The sequence below is a fragment of the Zalophus californianus genome, chromosome 10 (assembly GCF_009762305.2).
Source record: "Zalophus californianus isolate mZalCal1 chromosome 10, mZalCal1.pri.v2, whole genome shotgun sequence".
Classification (NCBI taxonomy): Eukaryota; Metazoa; Chordata; class Mammalia; order Carnivora; family Otariidae; genus Zalophus; species Zalophus californianus.
The window spans coordinates 16,873,575-16,882,672 of NC_045604.1; the positions used below are offsets into that span (position 1 = coordinate 16,873,575).

General features: G+C 37.5%; 1 pseudogene; it reads left to right on the forward strand.

The window, feature by feature from the left end:
* The first annotated feature begins 6,035 nt into the window (after positions 1-6,035).
* On the forward strand, positions 6,036-8,638 carry LOC113932641 (annotated as a pseudogene).
* Positions 8,639-9,098: the final 460 nt, after the last annotated feature.

The window sequence follows — 9,098 nt, forward strand, 5'->3', positions numbered from 1 at the left end:
GCTAAAAAACACAATAGCAGAGTGCACACAGCATAGACCAGAAACACTTCCTGAAGCACCAGGCCCTGGACAGTGTATGACCCCTTCTTAATATAGTATTGCTCTCAAGATCAGGAAACGTAATAAGCTTTCATAATATGCAAAAGACAGAAACCTAGACATAATGACAAGATGGGGAAATTCTCCCCAAAAGAAAGATCAAGAAGAAATCACAGCCAGGGATTTGCTCAAAACAGATATAAGCAATATATCTGAACAAGAATTTAGAGCAACAGTCATAAGAAAACTAGCTGGGCTTGAAAGAAGCATAGAAGACGCCAGAGAAACCCTGGCTGCAGAGATAAAAGACCTAAAAATTAGGCCAAAATAAAAAAAAAATACTATAACTGAGATGCAAAACTGACTGGATGTAATCAGAGCAAGTACAGAAGAAACAGAGGATTGAGTAGGTGATATAGAAGATAAAATTATGGAAAATATTGAAGCTGAAAAGAGGAAGGGAAAAAATTATTACATCACAAATAAAGACTTAGGGAGCTCAGCAATTCCACAAAATGCAATAATATCCATATCATGGGAGTCCCAGAAGAAAATTGGGGGGTAGAGGGCAGAAATTTGAACAAATTACCGCTAAGAATTTACTTAATCTGGGGAAGGAAAGAAGCATTCAAGTCCAAGAAGCACAGAGAACTCCCCTCAAAATCAACAAAAACAGGTCAACATCGAGACATATCATAGTGAAACTTGCAAAATACAAAGATAAAGAGAGAATTCTGAGAGCAGCTGGGGGCAAAAGGTCCTTAACCTACAAGGGTAGACACATAAGGTAAGCAGCAAAACTGTCCACAGAAACTTGGCAGGCCAGAAAAAAGTGGCATGATATATTCAATGTACTAAATGGGAAAAATATGCAGCCAAGAATATTTCATCCAATAAAACTGTCATTCAGAATAAAAGGAAAGATAAAGAGTTTCCAAGGAAAGCAAACACTAAAGGAGTTAGTGAACCCTAAACCAGCTCTGCAAGAAGTACTGAAGGGGACCCTTTGAGTGGGAAAGAGAGACGAAAATTAACAAAGACTAGAAAGAGATAGAGACCATCCACAAGGGACAGCAAATTTATAGGTAATACACTGGCACTAAATTCATATCTTTATCTTTCAATTACTCTGAATATAAATGGACTCAATGCTTCAATCAAAAGACATAGGGTATCAGAATGGATAAAAAAACAAGACCCAGGGATGCCTCTGTGGCTCAGTCAGTTAAACATCCAACTCTTGATCTCAGCTCAGGTCTTGATCTCAGGGTAGTGAGTTCAGGCTGCACATTGGACTCCATTCTGGGTGTGAAGCCTACTTAAAAACAAACAAAAAAAAACCCAAAATAAGACCCCTCAGTATGCTATTTGTAAGAGACTCATTTTAGACCCAGAGACACCTTCAAATTGAAAGTGAAAGGATAGAAAACCATCTATCATGCTAATAGACACCAAAAGAAAGCTGGAGTAGTCATACTTACAACAGACAAACTAGATTTTAAACCAAAGACTGTAATAAGAGATGAAGAAGGTCACTATACCATAATAGAGGGGTCTATCCAATAAGATCTAACAATTGTAAATATTTATCCCCCCAACTTGGGAGCAGCCAAATATATAATAATTAATGAAAAACTTAAATAAACTCATTAATAATAATACAATAATAATAGGGGACTTTAACAGCCCACTTACAGCAATGGACAGATCATCTAAGCAGAAGATCAACAAGAAAACAATGGCTAAGGATGACACACTGGATCAGATGTACTTAACAGATATATTCAGAGCATTTCATCCCCAAACAGCAGAATATACATTCTTTTTGAGTGCACATGGAACATTCTCCATAACAGATCACATACTGGGACACAAATCAAGCCTCAACCAGTACAGAAAGATTGAGATCATACCATGAATATTTTCAGTCCACAACACTATGAAACTTGAAGTCAACCATAAGAAAAAATTTGGAAAGACCACAAATACATGAGGTTATAGAACATTCTACTAAAGAATGAATGGGTTAACCAGGAAATTAAAGAAGAAATAAAAAAATACATAGAAACAGATAAGAATGAAAACATCATAGTCCAAAACCTTTGGGATGCAGCAAAGATGGTCATGAGAAGGAAGTATATAGCAATACAGGTCTTCCTAAAGAAGCAAGAAAAGTCTCAAGTACACAACCTAACTTTACACCTAAAGGAGCTATAAAGAGAACAGCAAATAAAGCCTAAAACTAGCAGAAGAGAAATAATTAAGATTAGAGTCAAAATAAAATGATATAGAAATAAAAAAAAACAGTAGAACAGATCAATAAATTAGGATCTAATTCTTTGAAAAAAATTAACAAAATTGATAAAGCCCTAGCCAGACTTATCAATAAGAAAAGAGAAAGGACCCAAATAAATAAAATCATGAAGGTCAAAACCAACACTGCAGAAATACAAACAATTATAAGAGAATATTATGAGCAATTATATTCCAACAAATTGGGCAATCTGGAAGAAATAGATAAATTTCTAGAAATATATAAAGTACCAAAACTGAAACAGGAAGAAATAGAAAATTTGAACAGACCCATAACCAGCAAAGAAATTGAATCAGTAATCAAAAATCTCCCAACAAGCAAGAGTCCAGGACCAGAGACTTTCTGGGGGAATTCTACCAAACATTTAAAGAATTAATACCTATTCTTCTGAAGCTGTTCCACAAAATAGAAATGGAAGGAAAACTTCCAAACTCATTCTGTGAGGCCAGGATTACCTTGATTCTAAAACCAAAGACCCCACTAAAAAGGAGAATTACAGACCAATATCTCTGATGAACATGGATGCAAAAATTCTCAACAAGATACTAGCTAATCGATCCAACAGTACCTTAAGAGAAGTATTCACCACGACCAAATGGGATTTATTCCTGAGCTGCAAGTGTGCTTCAGTATCTGCAAATCAATCAATGTGATACATCATGTTAATAAAAGAAAGGATAAGAACCATATGATCCTCTCAATAGATGCAGAAAAAGCATTTGACAAAATACAGCATCCTTTCTTGATAAAAATCCTCAAGAAAGTAGGGGTAGAAGGAACATACCCTAACATCAGAAATGCCATATATGAAAGACCCACAGATAATATCATCCTCAATGGGGATAAACTGAGAGCTTTTACCCTCAGGTCAGGAACATGACAGGGATGTCTACTCTCACCATTGTTGTTCAACATAGTACCAGAAGACTAATTTAGCAATCAAACAAAAAGAAATAAAAGGCATCCAAAATGACAAGGAAGAAGTCAAACTTTCACTATTTGCAGATGACATGATATTCTATGCAGAGAACCCAAAATACTCCACCATAAAATTGCTGGAACTGATACATGAATGCAATAAAGTTATAGGATACAAAATGAATGTACAGAAACCTGTTTCATTTCTATATGCCAATAATGAAGCAGTAGAAAGAGAAATCAAGAAATCGACCCCATTTATAATTGCACCAAAAACCATAAGATACCTAGGAAAAAAACCTAACCAAAGAGGTAAAAGATCTGTATTCTGAAAACAATAGAACACTTGTGAAAGAAATTGAAGAAGACACAAAGAAATAGAAAAACATTGCATATTCATGGATTGGAAGAACAAATATTGTTAAAATATCTATACTACCCAAAGCAATCTACACATTCAATGCCATCCCTATCAATATAACACCACCATCTTTCACAAAGGTAGAACAAACAATCCTCAAATTTATATGGAACCAGAAAAGATAGCTAAAGCAATCTTGAAAAAGAAAAGAAAAGCAGGAAGCATCACAATTCCAGACTTCAAGCTGTATTACAAAGCTGTAGTGATTAAGACAGTATGTTAGTGGCACAAAAACAAACACATAGATCAGTGGAACAGAATAGAGAACCCAGAAATGGACTCACAACTGTATGGTCAACTAATCTTTGACAAACAGGAAAGAATATCCAAAGGAAAAGAGATAGTTTCTTCAACAAATGGTGTTGGGAAAACTGGACATCAACATGCAGAAGAATGAAACTGAACCACTTTTTCACACCATATACAAGAAGAAATTCAAAATAGATGAAAGACCTAAATGTAAGACAGAAAACCATCAAAATCCTAGAGGAGAAACAGGCAGCAACCTCTTTGACCTCGGCCGCAGCAACTTCTTATCAGACATATCTCTGGAGGCAAGGGAAACAAAAGCAAGAATGAATTATTGGGTACTCATCAAGATAAAAACTTCCGCACAGCAAAGGAAATAATCAACAAAACTAAAAGGCAACCAATGGAATGGGAGAAGATATTTGCAAATGACATATCAGATAAAGAGCTAGTATCCAAAATCTATAACTTATTTAACTCAACACCCAAAAAGCAAATACTCCAGTTAAGAAATGGGCAGAAGACATAAATAGACATTTTTCCAAAGAAGACATCCAGATTACTAACAGACACATGAAAAGTTGCTCAACATCTCTCATCATCAAGGAAATACAAATCAGAATGGTTAAAATTAACAACTCAGGAAACAACAGATGTTGGTGAGGATGTGGAGAAAGGGGAACACTTTTGCATGTTTGTGGGGGATGCAGACTGGTGTAGCTACTCTGGAAAATAGTATGGAGGTTCCCCAAGAAGTTAAAAATAGAACTACTTTATAACCCAGCAGTTGCACTACTAGGTATTTATCCAAATATGCTGATACAAAAATGGTGATTCAAAGGGGCACATGCACCCCAATGTTTATAGCACTATTATCAACAATAGCTCAACATCACTAATCATCAGGAAAATGCAAATCAAAACCCACAATGAGATATCATCTCAAACCTGTTAGATTGGCTATTATCAAAAAGACAAGAAATAACAAGTGTTGGTGGGATGTGGAGTAAAGTGAACCCACATACACTGTTGGTGGGAACGAAAATTTGTGCAGCCACTATGGAAATAGTATGGAGGTTCCTTAAAATAGAACTGCCATAAGATTCAGAAATTTCAATTCTGGGTATTGACCCAAAGTAAATAAAAACACCAATTTGAAAATACATGTTTCCAACTTTACGTTCATGCTAGCATTATTTACAATAGCCAAGATATGGAAACAATCTATGTCCATCAATAGATAAAGATTAAAAAAAATGTGATATGGGGCGCCTGGGTGGCTCAGTCGGTTAAGTGACTGACTTCGGCTCAGGTCATGATCCCAGGGTCCTGGGATCGAGTCCTGCATCCGTCTTCCTGCTCAGCAGGGAGTTTGCTTCTTCCTCTCTGTCTGCTCCTCCCCCCTGCTTGTACACACACACACACACACACACACACACACACACACACACTTGCTCTCTCTCTCTTTCACTCTCTCAAATAAGTAAATTCTTTTTAAAAAAAGATGTGATATTACACACACACACACACACACACACACACACACACAATGGACTCAGCCATAAGAAAGAATAAAATCTTGCCATTTGCAACAACTACAATGGACCTAGAAGGTATTGTGCTAAATGAAATACATACCATATGATTTCCCTTATATACAGAATCTAAAAAAAAAAAACCAAAACAAATGAACAAACAAAACAAAACAGAAACAGATTCATAGATAAAGGAGACAAAGTGGTGATTACCAGAGTGGGGAGGAGTGGAGAGTAGGCAAAATAAGTAAAGAGGATAAGAGGTACAAACTTTTAGCTATGAAATAAGTCATGGGGATATAATGCACAGCATAGAAAATACGGTCAATAATATTGTAATGACTTTGTATTGATAGATGATAACTAAACTTATGGGGATCATTTTATTATGTTTATAAAGATCAAATTGCTATAATATATACCTGAAACTAATAGGATATTGTTGAGCAGAGATAGGATTACTGGCCTTCTAGCTGAGTCCTGCGACCTCAGAATTGGGTAGGGGAGGATGGGAAGAGATCCCCCAACTCCCTAAAGCCATCCCAGCACACACGTGGCCATGTACACACTCACCGGCATACAGCAACCCCATAGCAACCTGCTGTCAATCATCCAGGGACCTCATATGAGGGTCCGTCCTTCACCCATCGGCTGTTCTGGAGGCTAAGGTGCTCTGGCCTTTGAATGTGACAAGTTTACCTCACTTTGAGGTAGGTGTAAAAGAGTGTTAGTGAGCAAGGGGAAGTGTGAACAAGATTTTGACCAAGCCCAGGGTAAATAAATCTGCTTAGCATTTCTGTTTGTGATTTCTCATGAATTGTCAGGATCTGGCTAACAATTTAAAATTATGTTTTGGAATAGCCACCAGAGTGAGTTTATGCTTAATGCTGTCACTTAAGACCCCAGAGTTAGCTTTCCCCCACCCAGAAAATAATAAATCATGTAAACTCAAAACATTTTTACTTAAGATATGGCTTCCTGTTTTTAGTTTCTGATATGTGGGCTGGGGACAGAACTCATCTCCTTCCACCAACAATGTAAATGGATGGGTTGCACCTTTTGCTTTCATGTATCAAGTTAAAACTGTCGTTTCCCTTTTTAAGGTCACATTTTGTATGAAATGTGATTGACCTCACCTGTATAAAAATATGAATATGGAATATATAATCATAGTTCTGCCTCATAGCTTCATACTCCATAGTAAAGCCCAACATACATGCCTTATTCAAATCTTTTCTTGAAACATGAATGTAGATTTCTCTGTTATTGTTTCCATTGTGTTTAAGAGAACCAGTGAATCAAAAATCAATTGTAATTCCCTCCTCCTCGTCAGAGTCCCCAGTGTGAAAGCACTCTACGGTGACTTCATGAAGTCAGCCCTGCTGACTTACGACATGGGGAAAGCCTGGCTAATAGTCCCTCAAACCCTAAGGAAGTGAAGAAGGAAAAGCCCATGGCACTGCTGGACCCCATTCCCAGGGTCCCACAGGAAGAGCAGCCATGTCCCCCAATCCACAGTAGCTCTTTCCCTGGAGGCCTGGTCACTGGCCCCTGCAGCTTATGGACACTGAAGAGCAGCACCATCCATGGCACCCAAAGGGATGAGTTGCTGCCTTTTCAGTCTACTGCCTAGCTGCAACATGTTTTCCGGAGCACACTTCATTGAAATGCAATACTATCGCCAGGGACCTGTCTTCTATCTCTATGTTCTAGGAAGCACCTAGGGATGGTGTTTTTCTCAAACAAATCCAAATGACACAGCACGCCTATTATCTGGTCCACAGGGAGCATGTTCTTAGCTTTGGAAGTGGCACCAGCTCTTTATTCTCCAGGGACCAGAGGAAGACAGAAACAGGATCCAAGTGAGTAGTGAGGCAATTGAAGAAACTGGTCAAGCAGCAACAAAGGGTGTTCTCTCTCTGCAGGGTAAAATTTGATTCCACCAAAAAACAACTGATGGCTGAAGTCATTGGCTCAAAAAAGAGAAAGGAGGTAATGATAGTGTTCACTGGAAGCTTGTCGGATCCTATATACTTAGAGATTGCTGAGTCAGGAGGCAGATTCTTGGAGAAAGAAAGCCAAAGACTGGGAAGACGAAGATTTTTATGGTAATGATAATGACAGATTCTTCGATCTGACTGATCTGGTTGAGAAGAAGCCTCTGAAGCAAATGAAGAAGGCTGAAAAATTGACAAGAAGCCAGAGACCTTTTAATCATTTGTTGCCCAATTAAATGATAGTGAAAGGGAACTCTCTGAAATCTCTGAGAGGCTAAAAGCCTCAAGCAAAGCTCTATCAGAGTCACCATCTCCAGATGTTTCAGATGCTTTCATGTCAGAAACAAAATCAAAGAGTGCATTAGATGGTGTGTCATGGAAGAAACTACTTGAGAACTTGGAACTGAGGAAACAAGGACAGACTTAAGGGTTGATAAAACCTGTAAATCCCACAGAGATACCAGAACTAAAAAAGACTGGAAATCACATTAGAAATGTAGGGAAAAAAAAGAAAAGCTAAAAAGCTTACATTGATTCTCTTTGGTGCCATGAAAAAAGGAAACAAATCCAAATGAAAAACTGGAACTGTAGGGAAATTATCCCCCTGCCCCCAACACCCAGAACTCACTCTGACTCTAATGAGATTGAAAGATGAGCCTGATGTGGAGGAAGAGGAAGCTGTGGAGGAGGAAGAGAAGGACACAAAGGAGAGTGAAAAGAAAAAACTGGTGGGTGGAAGGAGTGGGCTCTAGCAGAAGTTAGAGCCAGAAGAAGCAGTATGGGAAAGGAGTCTTCTCACATGCTCTAAAGAAACAAAATCCCATGAAAGCATGCCTCAGTCAGATGGAACAGAATAATTGTCAATGAGAGATTAGCAAAATAACTTCATCATTCAAGGAACCCCTAGCATCAAAGAATGAAATTGAGAAAAACAGAAGAGTTGAAGGAAAAGAAAGCCACCAGTCCAAGAAAACATCCACCAAAACTTTCCCCCAAATATCCAGAAGATGGCCCAGACTGCTGTGGATGGGTCCCAAATGAAGCCCAAAATGATGGTGGCAGGATCCGTTTCATAAAAATATTGGCCTTTGATTGCTTCAGAGTTGCAAAGGAAGACTTTGTGGACCAAGTAGCATGGGAAACGTGGGCTTTTATACCATGGTGAGTGGCCAAAGTAGTTCAGATGATTGCTTGTAAAATGTGGAACTGGTCTTCATGCTCTTGGCTTCTAAATTAATCCTCCGATCTTGTTCTTATTCTCCTGAATTTAGAATTTATTAAAGTGTTTGTGTACATTATAAGAATGGAACAGTATATTTTGTGAATTATTAAAATGAGGGATTGGCCCTACTAAGTGAGAAGGCAAAATTTTAATTATCATGAGGAGGAAATACTTTGATATGCAGTTCTATTTCTCAAGTTCATTGTTTTTTTTAATAATACTTTAAGTTTTATAATAAACAAAAGTTAAAATAGGTTATTTCCTTTCTAGATTACAAATTATCTTCTCCTTTAGTAAGGGAGAAGATTTAGAGATTGTATTTTAGAATTTTCAATAGTGAATTGATCTTTATTTTTTCAGATTTTCTGAATATTTGATTTAAAGTGTTATCTCAAGTAACAGT